Source organism: Canis lupus, chromosome 9 (genome assembly GCF_048164855.1).
Source record: "Canis lupus baileyi chromosome 9, mCanLup2.hap1, whole genome shotgun sequence".
Taxonomy (NCBI): Eukaryota; Metazoa; Chordata; class Mammalia; order Carnivora; family Canidae; genus Canis; species Canis lupus.
Window position 1 is genome coordinate 29,128,086 of NC_132846.1, and position 26,836 is coordinate 29,154,921.

Here is a 26,836-nt window from a genome sequence, read left to right on the forward strand (position 1 = left end):
CATGCTTGTTCTCTGTGTGTCCCTTTGTCCTACTAGATAGTAGAAGTCTATTATACCTGGAGTCTATGGCATCATAACTGTGAAATAGCTTTAAAAATAGTACCCTCCAAAAAGAGGTGGCTACTACAATCCAGTGCATTAATTCCTGTTAGAATTGCAAGGGTTGAATCTTTCTAGAGCTGAGCAGACAGGGTTTTCATGGTCAAGAGGCAGGAGTAGGCAGGAAAGAGTGGATGGACTGGGAGCTCTGAGACCCAAGAGCAGGGCTCTGGAGTCAGAAATAGACAATCATTCCTGATGGCCACTGACATGGACGCTGAGGAAGGATTGGCCAATTTGGAACCAGGTCAGAGGTGCAGGGAGCCAGAAGTTGAGGTGCCAGGGACGTAAGTGGAGAGCTGAGGAAAAAGGCTGGATATGGATTCTGATCCTAGACTGAGAAGACAAAGAATTCTGAGGCCCTGAAGCCTCTACACTGGTGCTTCCTCAGAGAGATACGGTTCTTCTGAAGTGATAAAATCCCCATTCTCTGGGGATTTAAGGGCCTGATCCTACTGGAGCTAGGACATGGGAGCTCTGCATACCAATGATGATACCCCAGATAGTATATTCATGGTCTTTTCTAGAGAAGGAATTTGAATATTCCTAGAACACTGAACTGAATTGAATTGAAGAGTAGGTGGGTGAGAGGGAGAAAAGGAGAGAGAGAGATTGAAAGAGATTGAGAAGGCTGTAGTTGGGTTGAGGCAACTTATCTCTGAAATTTGTATTTTAAAATTTAGGCATTTGTTGATGTGCTTATCTCCAATCATAACATTCTATTTGGGAAAAGAAAGGGATCTGTTTTATCAGTCAGAGATTTCAGTTTGACCATCTCATTTGCTATTCTGTTCACAGCAGAGGAAAACTGAATAAATTGTATAACTGGAATAATTAAACTTCCTATTTCGGGGCAGTACATTTGCCAATTCTTTCTTAATAGCCCTAGAACAAATTCACTCATTGTATGGTGCAGAGGGTGGGAGTGGTTAACGTAACTTGAAGAGTAGATCTATGCGAATTGGAAAACAGAGGCCATACAGGTCCAGAGATTAGAGAGATACAGATCTAGAGAAAATAATTTTTGAAGCATCTTTAAAGATATTATTCCAACTTAATCCATAAAGATAATTATAGCAACCCCTGCTTATTTTGCAGATACCTCATCGTTCTGTCCCCTCTTAAGAAGAATCATCTCTTTGATAGGATAACTTTCATTTACCTCTATTGTGACTAAGATTCCCACATATAAACCTGCATAATTAGAGGCCCACAGGAGATCTACATTCCTTCACTTGGTTTGCCTCTCAAAAACTCTCATTCATTTTCAGTTTCCCTGAAATGACACACATGCCTTCCCCTTCATTGTGCTCAGGCCCCCAACACCCTGCCTCAGGGCAGTGGACTTTCTGGAACTTTTCCTGAGACATGGCACCTCTATCTGAATGCCCTGTGGCCTGAGTTCTGGTAAATAATGAAAGGCGTGTGTGGACTTGTGAGCATAGGAAGATTTTTGACTTTGTGCTTTTTGTCAGTGGGAAGCCTGGGAGGTTGGCCCTGTTTCAACCTCTAGATCTTTCTTTTTATGAAGATAATGATGATCACAGAGTCATATTGTTGGCCTCCCTGCAGGCACTCAGAGCCAGGCAGCCTGATGTTCTAATGTTCCTTTGCCTTTCATTTGAAAACGACATGTAGAGACACATAGACTTGGTCAAGATAATTTTGAAAGAATCTTTCAATTTAATTAAATGATATTTAATAATAATATAGTTAGCTCATTTGCATAGTGTATTGCAGCATAGAAAGGACTTTCACATGTATTATGCCATGCACTACTTGAAACATTGGACCTGTGTTCATGATCACAGAAGTATTAAAGCAAATGTTTTCCATTTTCTCTTTTGGGAATATGACAGTAACTGAATATTTGCCCTTGACTCTTTTGCATATGCCATCCTATTTTTATACTTTTCATTATATATTAAATCCTTTCTTAATCTAGTGCCTCTCAAAAGTCCCTTGTACTTGTCCTTCTATAGTTCAGAGCTTAAGCCAAATTTGGATTCAGAGCCATCTTTTTGTTAATTTCCTTTGTAAGAAGAGGTGTTGTTAGCAATCTGTGCAGCTCATTCTTCGGTTTGACTTGCAACTAGCAAACTCACAGAGCTAGAGCAAAGTGCAGGTGGTCTGGCCTCCAGGATAACATTTCCTCTTCTTTTCTGCAACAAATTACATCTGAAACAGTCCTCCAAAAGGATTATCTGATGCAATTTTGACATTTGGAAAATATAAATAGACTTCAAAGGATAGTATGGATGAGCAGAGATTTTTCTGAATGAATATATGAGAGAGAAAAAAGTATTGAAATGGGAGCTGGATCCCTAAACTCGAGTTGAAGAACAACTATTTTCTTTGTCCCCACAGCCCCAAAAATACTGAAATGGGCTTCATACCAATAGCTTCTCAGTGGGCTATACTGAGTGGGGAGTCTAGGCAAATAAGACGAGGGACAAAATGTGCAATATTACCAGAGTACCCTTTTATTGAGTCTAACAAACTCAAAGTATGTGTATGTGTATGTATATATGTGTGTATGCACGCATGTTTCCAAGCTCTGCTCATTGAAAAGACCTGGAAACAATGATCATCTGGTAAGTGAGCATCCCTAGTGCCCAGATTGTAGTCTTGAACTATCACTTTCCCCTAAAGGAATCTAGAGAAATAGCTACTTCCAGGTTTGGGGTGGGAAATGAAGGACATGTGTCTGGAACATCTTGTCATACTAGAGCATGAAGAAGCTATCAAAGATCACCAGGATTATGTAAAAAACACTCTGGAGCCAACTTGAAGAGACTTCTGGTGGCCAAGGAGGGGAAATTTTGAGCTTTAAAACAGATAATAATTATCATTATTTGGAACCCATCAAATTATTTATTCATTCATTTTTAAAAATTTATTTATTTATTTTAGAGAGAGCAAGATAGCAGGAGCATGGGAAGGGGCAGAGGGAGAGAATATTCAAGCAGACTCCTGCTGAGTGTGGAACCTGATACAGGGCTTGATCTCATTAGCCTGAGATCATGATCTGAGCCAAAACCAAGAGTCAGATGCTTAACCAACTGAGCAACCCAGACTCCCCAAACCATCAAATAACTTTAAATCCATGACTTCATAATGATAGTTTAAAAAAATTGATCCCCTTTGGAGTATGATAGGAAACCAGTTATTTTTGTGAAAATTGATAGATGAAGGGATAGAATCATTTATTCTGCTTTTCCTAGGTGAATGGTATCACCAAGTAACCAAATAGTAGATGAGGGAAAGCATATATCTATAAAAGTGTTCTGACAGATGGATTCATCAGTAGAAAAGAAATGCTAGAAGTAGAATATTGCCATTCTGCACCCCCTCTGAATTAGTATAACATCAACAGCTGTTACTATCACAAAAAGAGAGACACGCAGACATCACAGGGGCTCTTGAGGAGAGAACAAATCAAAACCAAAATCTTGCAAAAGATTAAACCGAGGACTGAACAGTCCTCTGGATCCAACTGCTCATTTGTAGGACAGAGGAACATGGTGAACTACCCCATGCATGTATAATCAGCAAAGTCCTGAAGGTAGGAGGACTATGAGCCAAACTTCCAGAGTAGTTGCAGGCAAAAGAAAGAGATGGAGGAAGGAACCTATGGAATATAAAAGACTTAAGAGACATGTCAAATTTACAAATGGGTAATGCTTTACTATAGCATATATCTAGATACTATAGCATCTAGGGACAAATGCTTATGTGATAAAACTGCAAAGTAACACAAGGATAGGATTCCTATAAAAGTTAGGATAGGAGGTACATTTGTGAAGAAGCCACATGGACCAGCATGGGACAGACACTTCAAGGGCTTTCAGGGTGGCTGGCAAAGTTCTATTTCTTGATTTGGGGATGGTGGTTGCTAAGGTGTTCACCTTTATACAAATCCATTATATGTACACTTTGTGCAGTTTTTTTTGAGTCTATGCTCTATCGTCTCATGGAAAGTTTGAAAGAGAAGAAAATCAGAAAAACAGTTTTTAGTTTTACATTATGTGAATACATAAAGGGCTTTGCTGGTCAAGAGAAGTTTGTGTCAAGATGAGGTACAGTGGAATGGAAAAGAACATGAGCCCTGGGGCCACCCCAACAAGGTCCAAATCCCAGTCTGGCCACCAACCAGCTGTGTAATCCTGGGCAAGTTACTCAGCTTCTTTGCATTTCAGTTTTCTCATCTGTAAAATGGATTATAGTTTCTGCCTCAGAGCATCATCATGAGGTTTTAAATGAGATGATACATGTGAATGTTTGAAATATTGCCAGGTATATAATAAGAATGCAATGCACGTTAGCTCTGTTATTTCTTCCTATTTCTTAAAACTTGCTTTTCTCTGCTGTTTGTTTTCCTCACACACTGCAACATTATCTCTTTCTTAAAAATCCTTGGTGGGCAGAAGGAGGGGAGTATCTTCTTCTAGCTTCATCTCTGCCTCTCTTGCCCTCCTCTGCTTCCCATTTTGTATTTAAAGACTCCCAAAGAGGCATCTGGCAAGATAAGGAAGAAAAAATCCCAACCAGACAGTCAGAATGTGTTCAGTGATGAGAGAGGAGGGAAAGAGAGTTTTCTTATTTGCCACTGGGCCCCCAGAGTCTAGAAGAGCATGTCACCACATAGGCACGTACTAGACATTTGTTGAAAAGATGAATGATATGCCTTGCAGAACACAATTTAGAGAGTGCCGTTCAAGTGTCTGCTTTTTGCATGAAGAGTCTGAAATGGTCCAGGACTTTGTTTCTGCCTTCCTCCTGCCTTGCTGTTTTTCTTTCCTGTTGCTCTATATCAGTATCTGTGGCTTTGTGTGAGCCAGTTGGCTTAAATTTAGTATCTGTTCATAAAATATGTATATTGCACTTGTTTTTCCTTCAGAAAGCTACATGCTGACACTAGCCATGTGCCTGCCAGTCATCTTGCTGCTGTCCCTTGGAGCTCCTTTCTGCCCTACAGATCCATCTATCCTATCCCCTTCTTCCTCTGTTGCCCTTCTTGTCATTGTTCTCTCTCTGTTTTTTTAAAGATTTTATTTATTTATTCATGAGAGACAGAGAGAGAGGCAGAGAGAGAGGAGGGCAAAGACATAGGCAGAGGGAGAAGCAGGCTCCACGCAGGGAGCCCAATGTGTGACTCCATCCTGGGACTCCAGGATCATACCCTGGGCCAAAGGCAGGCGCCAAACCACTAAGCCACCCAGGCATCCCTTGTCATTGTTCTCATAGCTGGCTCCTTCCCATCTGATAGACCCAGTGTAGGGAGTCCACTGCAGCAAAACCTTTTGAAGCAGCCCCTCACAGGTAAATCTCTCAGGTTGAGTCCATCTATTTTTCTTCAAAGTACTCACCATGTATATACTTGTGAATAAATATTTGTTGAATACTTGGAGGAGTAAATGGTCATTATAACAAATGTTTAGATACAAGAATGGAAGCATGAGTGTGAGTTGACTTGTTTCTTGCTCTACCATAACTTTCATGAAGGTGCTATGACTGCTCAGCTTGCTAGTTTTTAGTTCTTGGTGGCTACTCAAGAAATACTTTGTGAATGGGGGCGGGGCAAGATGGCAGAGGAGTAGGGTCCCCAAGTCACCTGTCCTCATCAACTTACCTAGATAACTTTCAAATCATCCTGAAAACCTACGAATTCAACCTCAGATTGAAAGTGGAACACTAAAGAGAGAAGAGTTTGCATTTCTAACAAGTACAACTCGTTTTTAGCCACTCTACACTGAGCAAAATGACTAGAAAGAAGAACTCACCACAAAAGAAAGAATTAAAAACAGTCCTCTCTGCCACAGAGTTACAGAATTTGGATTACAATTCAATGTCAGAAAACCAATTCAGAAGCACAATTATAAAACTACTGGTGGCTCAGGAAGAAAGCATAAAGGATTCAAGAGACTTCATGACTGCAGGATTTAGATCTAATCAGGTTGAAATTAAAAACCAGTTAAATGAGATGCAATCCAAACTGGAGGTCCTAATGAGGAGGGTTAATGAGGTAGAAGAACAAGTGAGTGACAAAGAAGACAAATTGATGGCAAGGAAGGAAGCTGAGGAAAAAAGAGGAAAACAATTAAAAGACCATGAGGAAAGGTTAAGGGAAATAAATTACAGCCTCAGAAGGAAAAAAATCTACATTTACTTGGGTTCCGGAGGGCACTGAAAGTGACAGAGGACCAGAAAGCATATTTGAACAAATCATAGCTGAGAACTTCCCTAATTTGGGGAGGGAAACAGGCATTCAGATCCAGGAGATAGAGAGGTTCCCCCCTGAAATCAATAAAAACCATTCAACACCTCGACATTTCATAGTGAAACTTGCAAATTCCAAAGATAAAGAGAAAATCCTTAAAGCAGCAAGAGACAAGAGATCCCTAACTTATATGGGGAGAAATATTAGATTAACTGCAGACCTCTCCACAGAGACCTGGCAGGCCAGAAAAGGCTGGCAGGATATATTCAGGGTCCTAAATGAGAAGAACATGCAGCCAGGAATACTCTATCCAGCAAGGCTCTCTCTCATTCAGGATAGAAGGAGAGATAAAGAGCTTCCAAGATAGGCAGATACTGAAAGAATATGTGATCACCAAACCAGCTCTGCAAGAAATATTAAGGGGTACTCTGTAAAAGAAAGAGGAAGCCCAAAGAAATAAGCCACAAAAACAGGGAATGAATAGGTATTATGATGACACTAAATTCATATCTTTCAATAGTAACTCTAAACATGAATGGGCTTAATGATCCCATCAAAAGACGCAGCATTTCAGACTGGATAAAAAAGTGAGACCCATCTATTTGCTGTCAACAAAAGACTCATTTTAGACATAAGGACACCTACAGCCTGAAAATGAAAGGTTGGAGAACCATTTACCATTCAAATGGTCCTCAAAAGAAAGCAGGGGTAGCCATCCTCATATCAGATAAATAAAGTTATCCCAAAGACCGTAGTAAGGGATGAAGAGGGACACTATATCATACTTAAAGGATCTATCCAACAAGAGGACCTAACAATCATGAATATTTATGCTCCTAATGTGGGAGCTGCCAAGTATATCAATCAATTAATAACCAAAGTTAAGACAAACTTAGATAATAATACACTTATTCTTGGTGACTTGAATGTAGCGCTTTCTACAATTGACAGGTCTTCTAAACACAACATCTCCAAAGAAACAAGAGCTTTAAATGATACACTGGACCAAATGGATTTCACAGATATTTACAGAACTTTACATCCAAACACAACTGAATACACATTCTTCTGAAGTGCACATGGAACTTTCTCCAGAATAGACCACATACTGGGTCACAAATCAAGTCTCAACTGATACCGAAGGATTGGGATTGTTTCCTGCATATTTTCAGACCATAATGATACCCAGACCATAATACTTTGAAACTGGAACTAAATCACAAGAAGAAATTTGGAAGAAATTCAAACACGTGGAGGTTAAAGACCATCCTGCTAAAAGATGAAAGGGTCAACCAGGAAACTAGAGAAGAATTAAAAAGATTCATGGAAACTACTGAGAATGAAGATACAACCATTCAAAATCTTTGGGATATAGCAAAAGCAGTCCTGAGAGGGAAATACACCACAATACAAGCATCCCTAAAAAAATTGGAAAAAACTCAAATGCACAAGCTAACCTTGCACCTAAAGGAACTGAAGAAAGAACAGAGCAAATAAAACCTACACCCAACAGAAGAAGAGAGTTAATAAAGATTAGAGCAGAATTCAATGAAATAGAGACCAGAAGACTGTAGAACAGATCAACAAAACCAGGATTTGGTTCTTTGAAAGACTTAATAAGATAGATAAGCCATTAGTCAGCCTTATTAAAAACAAAAGAGAAAAGACTCTAATTAATAAAACCACAAATGAAAAAGCAGAGATCACTACCAATACCAAGGAAATACAAACGATTATAAAAACATATTATGAGCAGCTATATGACAATAAATTAGACAATCTAGAAGAAATGGACACATTTCTGGAAAATCACAAACTACCAAAACTGGAACAGGAAGAAATAGAAAACCTGAACAGGCCAATAACCAGTGAGGAAATTGAAGCAGTCATCAAAAACCTCCCAAAACACAAAAGTCCAGGGCCAGATTGCTTCCCAGGGGAATTCTATCAAACATTTAAAGAAGAAACAATACCTATTCTACTAAAGCTGTTCCGCAAGATAGAAAGAGATGGAATACTTCCAAATTCGTTCTATGAGGCCAACATTACCTTAATTCCAAAACCAAAGATCCCATCAAAAAGGAAAATTATAGACCAATACCCCCGATGAACACAGATGCAAAAATTCTCAACAAGATACTAGCCAGTTGGATCCAACAGTACATTAAGAAGATTATTCACCATGACCAACACGGATTTATCCCTGGGATGCAAGCTGGTTCAACGCTCAAAGCAATCAACATGATAGATCATATCAACAAGAGAAAAAACAAGAACCATATGATCCTCTCAATAGATGCAGAGAAAGCATTTGACAAAATACAGCATCCATTCCAGATCGAAACTCTTCAGAGTGTAAGGATAGAGGGAACATTCCTCAACATCTTAAAAGCCATATACGAAAAGCTCACAGCAAATATCATTGTCAATGGGAAAACACTGGGAGCCTTTCCCCTAAGATCAGGAACACGACAGGGATGTCCACTCTCACCACTGCTATTCAACACAGCACTAGAAGTCCTAGCCTCAGCAATCAGGCAACAAAAAGAAATAAAAGGCATTCAAATTGGCAAAGAAGAAGTCAAACTCTCCCTCTTTGCAGATGACGTGATACTGTACATAGAAAACCCAAAAGACTCCACCCCAAGATTGCTAGAACTCATACAGCAATCTGGCAATGTGGCAGGATACAAAATCAATGCCCAGAAATCAGTGGCATTTCTATACACTAGCAATGAGACTGAAGAAAGAGAAATTAAGGAGTCAATCCCATTTACAGTTGCACCCAAAGGCATAAGATACCTAGGAATAAACCTAACCAAAGAGGTAAAGGATCTATACCCTAAAAACTCAGAACACTTCTGCAAGAAATTGAGGAAGACACAAAGAGATGAAAGAAATATTCCATGTTCATGGATTGGAAGAATTAATATTGTGAAAATGTCAATGCTACCCAGGACAATTTACACATTTAATGCAATCCCTATCAAAATACCATGGACTTTCTTCAGAGAGTTGGAACAAACCATCTTAAGATTTGTGTGGAATCAGAAAAGATCCTGAATAACCAGGGGAATATTGAAAAAGAAAACCATAGCTGGGGGCATCACAATGCCAGATTTCAGGTTGTATTACAAAGCTGTGGTCATCAAGACAGTGTGGTACTGGCACAAAAACAGACACATAGATCAATGGAACAGAATAGAGAACCCAGAAATTGGGCCCTCAACTCTATGGTCAACTAATATTCGACAAAGCAGGAAAGACCATCCACTGGAAAAAGGACAGTCTCTTCAATGAATGGTGCTGGGAAAATTAGACAGCCACATGCAGAAGAATGAAACTGGACCATTCTCTTACACCATACACAAAGATAAACTCAAAATGGATGAAAGATCTAAATGTGAGACAAGAATCCATCAAAGTCCTATAGGAGAACACAGGCAACACCCTTTTTGAACTTGGCCACAGAAACTTCTTGCAAGATATATCTATGAAGGCAAGGGAAACAAAAGTGAAAATGAATTATTGGGATTTCATCAAGATAAAAAGCTTCTGCACAGTCAACAAAACTAAAAGACAACCTACAGAATGGGAGAAGATATTTGCAAATGACGTATCAGATAAAGGACTAGTTTCCAAGATCTATAAAGAACTTATTAAACTCAACACCAAAGAAACAAACAATCCAGTCATGAAATGGGCAAAAGACATGAACAGTAATTTCACCAAAGAAGACATAGACATGGCCAACAAGTACATGAGAAAATGCTCTGCATCCCTTGCCATCAGGGAAATACAAATCAAAACTACAATGAGATACCACCTCACACCAGTGAGAATGGGGAAAACTAACAAGACAGGAAACAACAAATATTGGAGAGGATGTGGAGAAAGGGGAACCCTCTTGCACTGTTGGTGGGAATGTGAACTGGTACAGCCACTCTGGAAAACTGTGTGAAAAAAAAAAAAAGAAAACTGTGTGGAGGTTCCTCAAAGTGTTAAAAATAGATCTGCCCTACAACCCAGCAATTGCATGGCTGGGGATTTACCCCAAAGATACAGATGCAGTGGAATGCTGGGACACCTGCACCTCAATGTTTATAGCAGCAATGTCCACAATAGCCAAACTGTGGAAGGAGCCTCGGTGTCCGTCCAAAGATGAGTGGATAAAGAAGCTGTGGTCTATGTATACAATGGAATATTACTCAGCCATTAGAAATGACAAATACCCACCATTTGCTTCAACGAGGATGGAACTGGAGGGTATTATGCTGAATGAATTAAGTCAATTGGAGAAGCACAAACATTATATGGTCTCATTCATTTGGGGAATATAAAAAACAGTGAAAGGGAATAAAGGGGAAAGGAGAGAAAATGAGTGGGAAATATCAGTGAGGATGACAGAACATGAGAGACTCCTAACTCAGGGAAATGAACAAGGGGCAGTGGAAGGGGAGGTGGGGGGGGTGGGGTGACTGGGTGATGGGGACTGAGGGGGGCACTTGACGGGATGAGCACTGGATGTTATGCTATATGTTGGCAAACGAACTCCAATAAAAAATATACAAAATTAAAAATAAATAAATAAATAAATAAATACATACTTTGTGAATGAATGAAAAAGCAAGCGCATAATATGTGTAGCCTCAGGCTTGGTGTATTGCTAGGAAGGCTTGAATTTGAACCTTTTTTCTGTCACTTCATAACTGTATGACCTTGGACAAATTTTTAGCCTCTGAGACTTGGCTTCCTCATCTAAAAAATGAAGATCAAAATACCTACTTTCTGTGGCTGTTTGAAGATGAAATGATATAATGCGAAGTACCTCATTTGGTAGTGCTCAAACCTGGCTGCACATCAGAATAGTCTACGGTTAGCTTTAGCAATACACACACACCTGGACCTGACTGTTGGGGACTCTGACTGAGCAAGTCTACAGTGGGTTCCAAGCATCTGTGGTTTTAGAAAGCTTATAGGTGGGGGCACCTGGGTGGCTCAGTCAGTTAAGCGTCCAACTCTTGGTTTTGACTCAGGTCATGATCGCTGGGTTGTGAAATGGAGTCCCATATAGGGTTCTGCTCTCAGTGTGGAGTCTGCTTGCGATTCTCTCCCTTCCTCTCCCTCTGTCTCTGTCCCCCCACCCTGCTCCCTGCTCGTGCAACTCTCTATCTCTCAAAAAAAAAAAAAATCAAGCAAGAAAGCTTACAGGTGATCCTAAAACTCAAGCAGAGTTGAGCATGATTGGTTTGATTTACATAAGCAACAAGATGGGGTAGGTGGCTTTTTTATTCACCTCTTTCTCTACTGACACTATCCTGTCTTCTTTCCCATCCTTTCTCCTTTTTTTCTTTGTTATTAGGTGTGGGTGTAAGTGAACTCAACCAGGAGATGGTTAGGGAAACAGAGACATGAAAAACAGGTAAAGGATGATAGTGTTTATGTTGGACATCGATCCTAGCAAATGGCTAGATGAAAGGCACAAGATTGAGGTCTTGGTGCTAATTAGTCAGCTTTAAATGCCTGGAACAACAAATGTGAAGGTGTGAAAGATGGGACTGCCAGTACTTCATTTGCATGAGATAACTCTTCCATGTACTTTTCCAGTTTATCTATATTTTAAAATGACTTCCTGCTGGACAGCTTTAGACATTCTCAAATAAAGTGCAACCTTTCTAAAATAAAGGTTGTAGAATGATTTAAGTTGCTTGTGCAATAAAAATTTATTAAGTGCCTACTGGGCTAAACACCATGGAGATATGATTGATTTCATTCAGGAAATATTTATTGAGCACTGCTCTAGGTGTTAGGATATACAACTAGATAAAAATCCCTTCTCTCTTTGAGCTCACATTCTAATGAGGAGAGAGAAGCGGTAAAAAGTAAACATAGTAAGTAAATCATAAAATGTTAGAATGTGATAAAATGCTATTTTAAGGTATTTTATATAAAACAGTTAAGGAGATGCATTGAGCAAGTCCTTGAAGAAGATGAGGGAGTTTTACTATGTGGGTATCTGGGACAAGAACATTCCAGGAAGAGGAACCAGCCAGTGCAAAAGCCCTGAGGCACACAGGGTATATCTGAAGAACACCAAAGAGGCCAGGGCAGTCTCAGTGAAGTGACAGGGGTTGATCAATGGGAGATGGGGTTGAAGGGAAAAAATGGCCAGATTATGTCAGGTCTTGTAGGACTTTGCAGGACTTTGTTACACTGAGTGAGACAGAGAGCCCCTGGGGGGTCAGGATGGGGGAGGAGAGGGCTTATGTTATAACAGGATCACTTTGGTTGCAGCATTGAGAATAGACTGTAGGAGAGTCAAGGCACAAAGGAGGAAACAAATGAGGAAGCTTCTGTAAGAATCCAGGGGAGACTCTTGGCACTTTGAACTAAAATGGCAGCAGTAGAAATGGTGAGAAATGGATATATTTTAGAGGAAAGATTTGGCAGGGTTTCCTGACAGGTTGAATTGGGTGTAAGAGAAAGAATGGAATTACTGACTCAAAGTCTTTATAAAATTTTGTTCTTTGAGTTTTTTGTTTTGTTTTGTCTTTTGTTTGTTTTTGCCTGAGCAACTAAAAAACTAGAGTTGCTTCCAAGATGGGAAGACTGTGAGTGAAGCCAGTTTGGGGAGGAATACTGGAGTTTGCTTTGAGTCCGCCAAGTGGAGATGTCTAGGAGGCCTTGGACGTGGAGTTAGGAAGAGTATCTGGGATGGAGGGGTACATGTGGGGAGCCATCAGTGTATAGGTAGTGTTTATTTTTTTTTAAAGATTTTATTTATTTATTCATGAGAGACACACAGAGAGAGGCAGGAACATAGACATAGGAAGAGGGAGAAGCAGGCTCTTTGTAGCGAGCCCAATGTGGGACTTGATCCCAGGACCGGGATCACACCCTGAGCTGAAGGCAGACACTCAACCACTGAGCCACCCAGGCATCCCTATAGATGGTGTTAATGCCAGGAATGGCTTGGGGACACTGGTGAGTGTAGACAGAGAATGGACAAAATGCATGGACTGAGCTCTGGGGCTCCTTAAGAGTTCTGGGAGACACTGAGGAGCCAGTAAAGGATAATGATGAAGAAGGGCTGGTGAGGTGAGAGGACACTGGGCCAGGTGCTGCTTGTGGTTCAGGGTAGAGGACTGAGAAGTGCCCCTTGGGTTTCATGAGGGGGGGGACATGAATTACCGGGACAGAGTTGGTCTGCCATGCAGAGCAGGTTAAATCCAGCTTGGAGACAGAATAGAAGAATGGCAGTGAGCTGAGTAGAATTAATGCCCTGAGAAGATTTTTGTTGTTTTTTTCTTTTTTAATGGGAATGATCATAGCACTTTCGTGTGATGATGAAAAGAATAAGGAAAGGAAGGATTCCTGATGCCAAGGAAAGAGCAGGGAGTTGCTGGGGGAATGTCCTTAAATGGGTGGGAAGGGATGGATCTAGAGCACAGGTGGGAGGTGTGTGCCTGGATGGGCCATCTCTGTATTAGGTGGGAAGGCAGCACACATGCAGACCGATGCCAGTGGGGGATAGTGGCTGAATCTGTGGATCTGTGGATTCTGTTTTTTTTTTTTTTTTCTGATGGCTTCAATTTTCTTAGTGAAATAGAGAGAACGGTCATCATCTGAAATTGAGGATGGCAGAGAAGGTATTGGAGGCCAGGGAGAATGGCTATTATACAGTAGTCTGAGAGAATGGGAACAAACATGGTTGCCTGGCAGCAGCAACAGCTCACAGATGTTCATCACCGTGAACTTGAAGGGGGATCAGGGAGTGTGGCTGAGCTTTTTCCCTAGCCACATTTAGCCATTCAGGTACAGACACAGTTTGCTGGATTTAACTAGGGCTGAGATTTTGCCAAGTGATGAAGCTAGAAGGAGCAAAGGAACATTACGATAATTGACCAGATAATTTAAGCAGGTGAAACAGGGAAGAGGACAAGGGATGGCAAGAGGTAGTGGGATCCATGGTCCCAGTGACTGAAGGCTTGTTGTAGTTGGGGCATCCAGTGGAGTGAATAGGAGGGTTAGAAAGTGAGTAGTCAGAGACTGGGATGGATGAAAATGAGCATGTGGATGGTGGGGTGGTTGTTCACCACCACCCATGGCTGGACTACCTTTTTAATTCCTCCTTGCAGTTAGATATGACTAGTAATTACTTTTGGCAAATGGAATGGAGGTGGAAGTGATGTGCCCATTTCTAGATCTGGCCCACAACCTCCCCTAACCCCCACCGTGCAATCCCAAACCCTCCCTCAATTCTGACAGCCAGTTGGATGCTAAGAATGCAGCCAAGATGAGGCTGCACCTCAAGTTGGGAGTTGGAACCGTTGGAACCACCCTGGGTCTCCAAACTGTCATGTGGAAGGCTCTCCATCCAACTGCTACGGGGTGGCATACCATGAGCCATAAATAAACTTAAAGTGTGCTTATTCATTTGATTTTATGGTTTACAAAGTATTGATCCTACCTTGACTAAGTCAGAGATGTTGAAATTATTGGTTTGGGAGATAGATCCTTGGGAAGGGTGGGCCCAGGCAAGAGGTCAAGTGAGATGACTGGGGAAGGGGAGTTCAAGTGACTAAGAGGAGAGACGGTTGGATGCTCTATCTCTGTGTGTTGAAATCACCAAGAATAGGGAGAGAAGTAGTACAAAAGGGAGGGACAGTGAGCCGGGAGCTGAAGTAATCACACAGAGGGCCTGAGGAGTCCAGGAGAGGGCCATGCAATGAAGTGAGGTAGTGAGGGCTGTAAGGTGATGGCATAAGAGAAAACGCTGGGGAGCTCCAGCAAGGAAGGAGGGAAGTGGTGTAGAGGCAGGATTTGGGGGGTCAGGGAGGACACCCATCTCACCGCCAGGGCTGGGAAGGATGAGGGGTGAACATGGCTGCTGCATGAGGGTGCTACAGGGGAGGAGTGCCCTCAGGAGGTCCTAAGTGAAAGCAGCATTCAGGATTGACTTTGCTAGAGAAGGACTGTGGGGCCAGAGGGCACACTGGAGGGCTCTGCTATTGGAAGGTGGAGCCAGAATGAGATGTGCAGAGCCTTCTGGGGAATAGAAAATTGGAGACATGGGACCACCCAGGAGCCTGGCTTCTGTGGCCACAGATTCAGTCAGGGATAAGAAACCTGATGTGAGTAGTCCTAGGGGACCCAAGGCAGATAGTGGTGGCAAAGGGGCTAGAGAGCAGGGAGCAGTTTGGGCTTCCTGGGACTCCCATCTCAACCCATGTCATTGGATGCCCAGAGATCTGGAGACACATGAAGTTAGTCCTACTGGAACACCCTCTCCAAGCCCACAGGCTCCTCCTCCAACCCTGAGGACGGAAGGAAGAAGGCCGAGGGGGAGTTAAGTCTCATGGATGGGATGAAGACGTGATCTCTCTCTCAGGATGCTCCTATTTATAGAGACAGAACATAGGTGCTCACATCACCATGCTTCAGTGGTCAAATCAGGGCAAATGTCATTTAACATTGTGCACGCTGTAGAAAACAGAGTCAATACGCTGTCCACTTCTTGTGTGTGACTGGGCAACTGCACAAGCCCTGCCCACCAGGTGAAATGTAGTTAATTCCCTAAGCCTTGATGCCTTGCTTCTCACGAGGTGGCCTATTAGCCAGCAGCCTGGGCCTTACCTGGACATCTGTTAGAAATGCAGGATTCCAGCCCGCCCAGACCTACTGAATCAGTATCTGCATTTGAACCAGATCCCCTATGATTCTCAGGCACATTCGAGTCTGGAAGTGCTGTGAATGCATTCCTTGTTATTAGGAACAAAGCAGGTGCTTCCATGAAGAAAAAGGCAAGTGTAAGAAGAAGCCTCAGGAAAGATTATATGTTACTCATCAACCTTAAAATCCCAAGTTCAATGCATCTTTTCCCCAGCCCTGGCTGTGTATTGGATTCATGTGAACTTCATTAAAAAATAAAACAAACAAAGTTCTAACTTGCATGGCTGGAAAAACATCTCATTGTTTCTTTAGGGAGAAATAGATCAGCACAGACAAAGTTGATTATACAGAATAAGGAAAAAAACAACTCTGAACTTTTAACCTGCATGAGTAGTCATGAGAGTCTTAGAATCATAGAATTTCAGAACATAGAGCTGTAGCTCTCCATGTTGGCTGTATATTAACATCACCTTGGAAGCTTTCAAAAAAAAAAAATATCCATCTTGAGCCCTAACCTCAGGTATACTGATTTGGGTGTTCTGGAGTTTTCAAGAGTTCTGAGCGATCCTAATGCAACAAGAGTTGAGCCTCATGGTAGAAATAAAATTACATATGTAATTTTCAGTGATCTAGTAGCCAAATTAAAAACATAGAAACATGTGTACTTAATTTTAGTAATATATCCTACTTATCTCAATATATTCAAAATATTTCAACATGTAAACAAGGTGAGAAAACAAATGAGATATTTTTATATTATTTTTTTTCTTAGTAAAGCTTCAAAATCTGTTGTGTATGGAACACCTGGGTGGTTCAGTGGTTGAGTGTCTGCCTTCAGCTCAGGGCATGATCCTGGGATCTGGGATCCAGTCCCACATCCGCCTCCCTGCATGGAGCCTGCTTCTCCCTCTGCCTGTGTCTCTGCCTCTCTTTCTCTATGTCTCTCATGAATAAATAAATACATCTTTAAAAAATTCTGTTGTGTATTTTACACATATAGCATATCTCAATTCATGTTAGGCACATTTCAAAAGCTCAATGGATACCTGTGACTACTGGCTATTGTGTTGGACAAGACAGCTTCAAGGAGTAACAGTCTTGTCAGACTGAGAAAGATAGATTTCCACTTCTGGAAAACAAAATGACTGTCCATGTCAAGTAGAAGAGATGGTTTAGGAGACAATGAGGTGTAATTCCATGTTATTTCCTGTTTGCAAACAATCTCTTAAAGATTATTTTGGAAGTCCAATGAAGAGTTACGATTCAGAAAGTTTGTAGAATTTCTTTGAAAAAGGGAACTATTGTCTGAGATTGCACATCCTCCTATGATGCTGTAGAGGGGCACATGAATACTGTGCTGAGTCTCTCAGCACCCTATGATATGGGGAAGTATTGGATTTCTTCCAGTTTTGATCTAGGAAAAGATAAGGCAATCATTGGCTACATTCACCTTTTTTCTCTCCTGGAATTAATCAGTATGATGTATAAGCATCTTTTGGGATTTGGGCGTCTGCATAGCTGAGTCAGTGCTAGAATCTGGGATGTGAAAGGATAAAATCCTACGGCTTGGCCTTCCTGGCCCAATCCTCCTTCTCCTTAGAAAACAAGCATCACTCGCAGATCTCCCAAACCAGTTGTTGAGTATAACAGAGATCTTCCCAGTATTAACATTAGATTGGGATTCTTAGGATCTGATTTTTATTATAAGGTTTTTCTCCCCCTAAGGAAATTAGAGAAATCACTTAGTCAATGGCTTGTGTTAAACTGTAACCAGGTCATGTAGCTCTTCTGAGCCTGAGGCAAATAAGCAAAAAAATCTTAGTGCCATGTGCTGAGAACTAGGTTAAACACATTTCCCAGGACACGTTGCAGAATAGTTTACTACTGCTGACAGTAGTGGAGGTGAAGTACAGAGGCACCCAGGAGGGATGGTTTCTCTCCCAACTCCCATCTGTCCAAGTGCCTATGCTCAGGTTAAGGCTCTTTGTCATTTTTCACCAAAATATCTTTGCTTGCTCTAAAGCTATTCCTTCCCAAAGCTGACTATGATTTAACCAAAGGAAACACAGAGATGGACAAAATTTATCTTTGGTGTCTCTAGTTGCTCCATTTTGTGCCTCTCCCTCGCCTTTGCCAGCAATACCTTCTTCCATTTGAAGGCCTTAGAATGTATCTCTGCTGTCCAAATACTTCTCAGCGAAGAGTCACGAACTCCTTCACGCATGGAGTAACCTGTTTACATCAAGGTACAAATGACACATAGCGTTCTCTCTCTCCCCATGCTCTTGTGACAAAGCAATAAAGCACTACCAGAAGAATATTAGGCATTGGCTAGGCGGCAAGGGATTTTTAAAAGGTAGGTAGAAAATTAGAACTAATAGACCCCTGAAACAGCACGATATAGGCAGTAGAGTCTCTCCAGACTAAGCAAAGGATAATATATTGGAGAACCCTCAAAGGGGTTATTATGAACCTGCAATAATGATAGTCGGCCACCAGGGGGCACTTTGGTGCCTTGGTTGTGTGGTAAAACAGGCGTTTAACATTGAGAATAAGGTAATTTTTACTTCTTTAAAAGTGTAGAATTTAAATAGTATTACCAAAATTAGGCTTAAAGATGATTCATCTGAGTACGTTATTAAACAAATCAAAGCCTAAGAAAAAACATGCTACCTGTTCTCACCACTCTTACACTGCTTTCACCATTCAGGGTAACTCTGTTCATACCTCACCGGATGTCATGATTACATTCCTTCTGACTCACACGTTTCCTATTTGGGAACCCTACCCTTTTATTAGGACAGGGGAGAACAGCTAAGGAGGGTTTTCACAGCTTCAGTAGCCAACTGTATTCTGTAACTTTCTCTTTCCCTTTTCTACTGCTATTTGGAATGGAAGGAACAGTTCTCTGTATTAAAATGTGGGGATTATTTTGTATATTTGAGCATGGAGACTAGTTTCATGATATACTTCTTTTGATAAAATAATCTTGGCTGATATTTTCAAAATGTTATAAAGGATTCTGGGGTCAAATTACTCTGAAGTCACCCATTAAAAAAAAGTCTGACACTGACAAAATATGTGTGATTTTATGTCTGAAACCCTGCAGTTGTCCCCTTTGCTTAAAGAGGAATATAAATGCTATCTAATGTGAATGAGTATAGGATACACATAGTAGATTAGCTTGAATTACTGCTGAAAGGTAGAGTGAAGACATAAAGAAGTCTGAGCGTTTGACTCAGGAGTTGGTACTTAATGTGTAGCTGTAGGGAACCGTTGAAGGTTTTTGAGTTACGGGGATGATATTCTTGAAATGGTGCTTTAGCTGCCTTTTGGGAAAATGGAAAGGAGGAGAGGGGCCCCAAAGTTTGGTGGAAGTGAAACCTGTGGGAGCAAGCATCCACAGATCAAATGTGGAGACTAAGGAGGAAAGAGGAGTTCAAGATGATTCAGGTTTGAGCATAAGAGGAAGGTAGTGACCTGAAAGAACAGGGAGGCCAACAATGTTGGGAGAAAATATAATAAACTTGATCTTGAACATGTAGAGTTTGAGGATCAAACAAAAAAATGTATCGAAGCACTTTCTTTTTCTTTTTTTTTTTTTTTAAGATTTTATTTATTCAGTTGAGAAAGAGAGAGAGTATGAGCCAGGCAAGAGGGAGAGGGAGAACCAGGCTCCCCGCTGGTTCTCCCAGTGTGGGGCTCGATCCCAGGACCCTGAGATCACGACCTGAGCTCAAGGCTGACACCTATCCAACTCAGCTACCCAGGTGCCCTTGAAGCACTTTCAAGAGTATACAGCACTACTCTTATATGATAGAATAATAACAATGGTATCATTTATTAAACACGGAGCAAGTATTTTACATGTGCTCTTTCAGATACAGACTGAGCCTTCATTGTCATGAAGATGATCTTTAACTCCACGTCCTGGGCTTATTTATCCGTAGGGAAGAATGGGCAGCAGAACTGAGAAAGCAGCAGAGGACACATAGGACATGATGCAGCAGGAAGTCACTCCAGGTAGCACAGCAGCTTGGAGATGTTGACTTGGATTCTTTGTTGGACAAGAGCATGGCCTTTCGAATAGAATTGGCTGAACACAAACTCAGATGCCATAGCTTACCTAGCTGGGTTAGTTTGGGCCACTTAACCTGTGCGTGCTTCCATTCCCCCATCTTAAAAATGGGACTGTCAAAAGTACCTGCTTTGTAGGGATGTTGTAAGGCTTAAGGGAGATCATACTTGAAAGTATGCAGAACAATTCCTGGAATACAATAGTAATTCAAAAACTACTAATGCTGCCAAATACTACAGAGGACTCCTTGCCGATGGGGGGAAAATAAAAACCATTAATTGCATTTCGTAAAGGGAGGTTAAAAATGACATTTGGGGGAATGGTTTTCAGGAGGAGTGGGAGAGTGCAAAGTTTGTCCTCGGAACATTAAATTTCAATTACAGCATAGAGTAGTAGCAATTTCTTTCAAAATGGCTTGCTGATGGTATTTGTTATATATTGGAGGAATTGTTTTCAATCTTTCTCATGCACATGAACAAAGTCTGATATAGTAATGATATGCAAAAGAGTAGACATTTAATATTTATAATGCAAAGTGGCATGTTTACTTTTTCTCAGAAGGAAATTGTAAAAAGGAAATAATCTAATTCCCATGTCTATCCTGAGTAGTGTATTATCACACCTAGGAATTTCGTTGGTGAACATTTAAAAATATTTTCTCAATGCACAGCTCCTAAACACAGTGTATCCTGCTTTAATATTCTCTACTATAGCACTTTCCCTAGAACTCATACGCGAGCTAGATCAGTGATTCAATTACATTTTCTTGCAGATGCTTTTTTAAGGATTCTCTTGAGTCTTTAAAACAAGTTGGCTGAATATTAGTATCAAAATTTGGTTTCTTGGGGATGATAGTTTTCTACATTTATTTCATTTAGAAAATGTAAAATTAGAAAAGTAATACAATCACATTTTTAAAATACTAAAAAGTGATTACATGACCATTTAATAAGTCACTCTAAGCAAATTGGAATATTTCTTTCAGACTTTTAAAAATGCATTTCTTTTACAAAGTTGTAAATATCCCATACATACAAGGTTGGACCACTCTTAAGTATAAAGTTAATAATTTTTAGTTGCCTACATAGTCTCACCAACCATCACTTTAATTATTGGATAACAATTTATCAATCACATAATTTGCCTTTTTATTCCCTTCTAGCTGGACATGAGTTTCTTGTTTCCATTTTTTACTATTAAAAATAATAGTATTCGACATACTTAAGGATGTAACTTCTTAATATTTATTTTTTTTCCTTTTTCGTAGAAGTTACACTGAGAATCAAAGGGAATGTGCCTTTACATAACATTTTATATACTGCCAGATTATTCCCCAAAGGAAACACTAATACATGTGTGTGCATGTGTACATGCGTGTGCGTGTGTAGTTTTTTTGATAGAAATTGATGCCTTAGTTTAGTGTATAATTCTCCGATTCCTTGTGAGTTTGAATCCTTTCCTAATTGTGACCCTCTAAAGTTATTTGCTTGTTGAAGAGCTCTTTTCTGTGGGCCTCATTTACAGGGAAGCAATTCTTTTGCTTAAAATTGATTTAAGGTGAATGGCTACAATCAAGTTAGATAATTTATTGCTTTCTGATACTCTCCACACTCAACAACCAAAATATAGATTTCCATCTGGAACTGTGCTTTTGAAATGGAACCACTATATTAATGAGCTTTAACAGGGCTAAATAATGTGTGTACTAAAACAGGATAAATCACCTGAAATACTTTCCTCAGAAAAAAAGGTTCAGAGGTCCTTACAGAGAGAGAGATCTTTAAGAAGCAAAGCTTGATACAATATATGAGTAGTGTGAAGAGCTTATGGAAGACAGTGTGACAAGTTGGAAGCACTTATTAAAAGTATTAGGCTTGAGGGGCACCTGGGTGGCTCAGTCATTTAAGTGTCTGCCTTCTGCTTGGGTCATGATCCCAGGGTCCTGGGATCGAGCCCTGCATCAGGCTCTCTACTCAGTGGGGAGTCTGCTTCTCCCTCTCCCTCTGCTAGTACTCTCTCTTGGTCTCTCTCACTATCTCTCTCTCTCTCTCTCTTTCTCTCTCTCACACACACACACACACACACACACACACAGTAATTAGGTTTGATAGACTGATAAGTGTATTACCAATTCTAGCAAAAAAGTGGTAGAAAGGAGAAGGAAGAAAATGTATTGTTGAATCGAGGGGATAGCTCATTGAGTTCCAAGTCAGGGATACAGGTGGGCCTCAGGTAGAGAATCAGGGGCTGGAACTCTCCAGGAGTTCCTCCTTTTTTGTCCACCTCTTGTCTTAGCTTCTGTCTTAATGTCACATTTGTTCTTCTTTTTCTTGGGGTCTTTCAGTCTTGGATCCAAAATTAATTGGCCAGAGCTAATGGGGAGCCCAACCCACATACCGGTCCACTACTACAGTGTGGGCAGGGACTTCACAGAGCATAGAGACATGATGTGTCCTACTGCAGCCATTGGGGTGGTGAGCAAGTGGGTAGAAGCAGTTCCCAGAAAATAGGAGCCAGGCAAAAGATTAAATAACATGCATGCTATACCTGCTGCCCTATTTTTCTTTTCTGCCAGCTAACTACAACTTTAATTTTGTAAGAGCTCTTAGTACCAATCAGCTCCAATCAGCTAGATAATGGTACTTCAGGCAACATAGTGTGTACTTATGATATGTAATCTTTTTGTGTATTTCTGCTCATATGCAAACAATGTATGGCAAATGCCTAAGTGTTTATCTTGTGTGTGTATAGATACAAGGATAGAGATATTTTGTCAATTGTGTCTGTGAGAAATTCTAGGGAGAAAAACCTAATTTTCTTTGATCAAAGAACTTCTAGAAGTACTGAGCTATACAAAGATACACAATTTCTGTATTGCATGACTTCTCAGGGTCTTTAGCACATTATAGACCTTTAAATTGAGGAAGCTAACCATCTATCTTTCTCTCTTAAAGGTCTAAAATACACTTATACCTATTCTGTATTAATTTGAAGAACATCCATAAACATTTTGCATATTAGAATATTGTAGAATGCCATTTGGGAAATGCTGGATTAGATTCAGAGATAAATACAAATTTCCCTCTGGAAGAGAGATGATAATTTGTGAATGTTAAAGCCCAGAGGAGAAAGCAACTAGAGGCACCTTTGGGAGAAAATCAGCCAGAGGAGGAACGTGGGTTCTAGCCATTATATTTTTCCATTGACTTATAAAGGTCTCCAGTGGGCTGTGAGCTCTGCTTCCTCTAGTATAAAATGCTAGATTAAAATGTCTCTTTTCTGGACCCCCGACTATCTTTTTCATAGTGTTTGTAATGATTTATGAAACACTGAGCCTTGTAATGTAGCACTTTTTGGAATGTTTCTGTATAAGCTTAAGATCCAGAAGTTGTTCAAAAACAGCAAGAGGTCCAGCTACTGGTTTCACTTAAAATTACTGTATCATTAACTAGGTACAATAGTTACTAGATCTTTCAGGCTCCTTATTTCTCTCTTTCTTATTTTTGTATCAAATTATTTTCTTCTAAATCAAAAGAAGGAACATTTTTTTCAGAGGTTACTCTTTTACCAATAAATTACTGATTTAAAAATTGAAGTTATAGGTTTCAACATCCTGCAGGGCTGGCTGACAATAGATACATAGAACTTTTTAAATCTTTATTATACCTTAAAAGTTAGTTTAGCCTCACAAAACAATTATTCATTCAATTGCTATTTGTTGTGCAGTTATTATGGGCCTGGCTTTGTCCTAGGTGCCAGGGCTGTAGCAGTGAACAGATAAAACCCTACCATGTAGAACTTCCATTTGAGTGTCTGCATGTATGTAGTCAAATTATAATAAAGTGCCAAATAGCTAAGTGCTAAGAAGAAAAGGAAAGATAAAGGAATAAAGAGTAACTGAAGGTACTACTTCAGACAGGATGGCCAGGGAACTTCACTTTGCTCAGTTAACATCTGAGTAGAGAACTAAATGAAGGAGTCAGTCATGAAGCTACATAAGGGAAAGGAGTTCCTGGCATCTGAAAAGCAAGTGTAAAGATCCTGAGGCAGACATATGCTAAGTGTCTTCCTTCCTTCCTTCCTTCCTTCCTTCCTTCCTTCCTTCCTTCCTTCCTTCCTGCCTTCCTGCCTTCCTGCCTTCCTTCCTTCCTTCCTTCCTTCCTTCCTTCCTTTCTTCCTTCCTTCCTGCCTAAAAATATTTTATTTATTTATTTGAGAGAGAGAGTGCACAGAGGAGAGTGAGAGGGAGAAGCAGACTCCCTACTGAGCAGGGAGTCCCATATGGGGCTAGATCCTAGGACTCCAAGATCATACCTGAGCCAAAGGGAGATGCTTAACCAACTGAGCCACCCAGGCGCCCCTTGCTAAGTATGTTTCAAGAGCTACAAGGAGGCCATGGTGGTGGGAGCCAGGTGACTGAGGGGCATAGAGATGGGAATTGATGCATAAATGTATGGGGGAGAGGCAGATCATGAAGAGCTCTATAGGTCATAGGAACAACTTTTTATTTTATTCAAAGTATGACAGGACATAAAAACCAGGATGCAAGATATCAGGAACAGTATCACCTATGTTCTTTTATTACCCTTTATTCAGTCCCTAGAGCCAATGTACCCTTCTTACATGCAAGGGAAAGAAACAAATGTATCATCTGGCAAGTGCTTTGGAATTAGGGCCACAGGGAAATAGCAGTACTGCCAGCATGAAAGCCACAGTGAATAGGCCCTTTCTAAATGGGATGGGCATAGCTGCTGCTTTTGGGTTCAATTTGTTGTCTATAAATATCACCGTTAATACAACCCATTAACTTGGTGATGGGGTGAAGAAAGGCAAATAGCACCAGGTTGGAACTGCCTAATGATGAGTCAGAATTGCTCTGTTCCTACCTGTAGGCCTTAACTGAATAGAAAGCTATTTGTAGGTACAGAGAGGCATGCTGGCACAAGTTGGGGAGAAGCATAAATCAGGTGACACTCAAGACTTACTGCTGTCAGGAGCAGAGAGAGGTTTTTTTCTGTACCCTTGGAAATCCACTTAAAATATAAAGAGATTAGGTCTGAGGAAGTAAATGGCCCTCTATCCTCCTTGTAACACACCCATTTCCATGGGTTTCATGCAAGGTGCTCAGGCCTAACTCCTGGCACTCCTTTTTAACGGCACCTAGAAATGGTGACACATGCCAGGGCCTCATGGTGTGGCTCACCCATCACTCTGGCACATGGTAGCTTCTAGTGTGAACCCTGACTTTGCCCCTGAGTGAGTCCTAATGTTTCTCCTTGCCCCTTTACCATTGCAGGAGTTGGAGCCAGAAAGAGCCTGGGTTCCAGTTCTATCTTCCCACCTCAGTTGCCTTGTTTTTTAATTAGCAAGCACAGAACCTTCCAGGGTCATGGTTTCCTCATTTATAAAATGGGACAATAACATGTATCTGTTATACGAGGATGTAAAGTGCCCCGCAAAGAACCTGGCATTCTGAAATCACTTGCAATAGATTATGGAATGTAATAAGCAGTAAATTAAAGTATTATCATCCTCATCCAACAGTTGAGAAGACAGAGTTCTGAAAAATGAAGCATGAACAATTCATGAATTGATAAAATGGCAGAGATGGAGTTTCAACTTACGCCTGCGTGAATCTCAAAACTGAATGCCTTCTAGGAACCTGGGGGCCTATTGAGAGGACATTATCATTAGTAAATCCTTAGTGTTGCACTGAGAAAATCCACTGAAAACAAAACAACAGGAGACATGGAGCTAGAGGTTTTATCCATATGGTCTACCCTCTGAATCTCACTGGTTTTTGTGAATAATTAATGTCCCAGAAACAAAGCCAATCCTGTTGTTGATGGTTAAGTAGAAGTCTAATCTTGGGCAATACCAGACGAAGATGCTTCTAGCATGTTGTTTTGGTCAGTCTTCTTCTTGGCAGTCTGTTCTAGAATCTTCCAGCCCTCACAGACACCCTCATTTTAAGCCTGAATCCCCTTCCTGGGACCACTACCACTTCTCTAATAGTTTGACCCAGACACGAAGAAGGATCTTAAATCTCACTCTAGCCGTCTCTTTTTTGGAATAAATAGCCCTAATTCTTTTAGATTTCTCATAAGACCTGTTTCCTTGGCCTTTTAATAATTTTCACAACTCTTTTCTGGACATTTTCCAAACTTCCCACTACCCATCTACATTACTGAGTCCAAAATTGGACATTTAATTCTATAAGAGCTATGAGAAGAATGAACCAGAGGACCTGCTCCCATGGCCCTGTATGCTTTCTTCCTGCTTAATATGCCCCAGGGGTGTGGTCCACGTTTGTGTTCTAGAACTATTGAGTCATTTTTCTTGCTGTGAATAAATGCCAGCTTTGAAAAAAAAAACCCAATAAATTAGGAAGCCAAGGCTTTTAACAGTGTCTAATAGAACTGCTGTTGCTGCTAAAGCAATGTCAATCTCTATACATATCATTTTTAGTCAAAGGAAAAACATAAAAATGAGTGATTTTTTTTTTAGCATCAGGGATTTACAAAGCATGTCAAGCAAATGGATCAACTAAATGCAGCATATTAGTATTGTTGGCCCAAGGAGAGCAAAATCCTCAGTTAATAAAAAACTGGGGAGGGCTCATTGGAAGTAAGCAAATAAGCTAAGAAAAAGATTTTACAGGGCAAATTGTTTACAAAGTTTAAAGTACCAAGATTTGGTGTCTTATTTATAACTTTTGGGGGACTTAAAAGAGAATATTTGGAATAAAGAAAGTATCAGCTTATTGC

At 40.6% G+C, this 26,836-nt stretch overlaps 1 long non-coding RNA gene across 1 annotated transcript in view; it reads right to left on the minus strand.

Moving 5' to 3' along the window:
• The window catches only part of LOC140639389 (uncharacterized), a 30,929-nt gene extending 16,038 nt beyond the window's left edge, over positions 1–14,891 (minus strand). The window contains exon 1 of the long non-coding RNA XR_012036118.1: positions 14,790–14,891. This is a non-coding gene — a long non-coding RNA (uncharacterized lncRNA). The remainder of the gene's footprint in view (positions 1–14,789) is intronic.
• Positions 14,892–26,836: the final 11,945 nt, after the last annotated feature.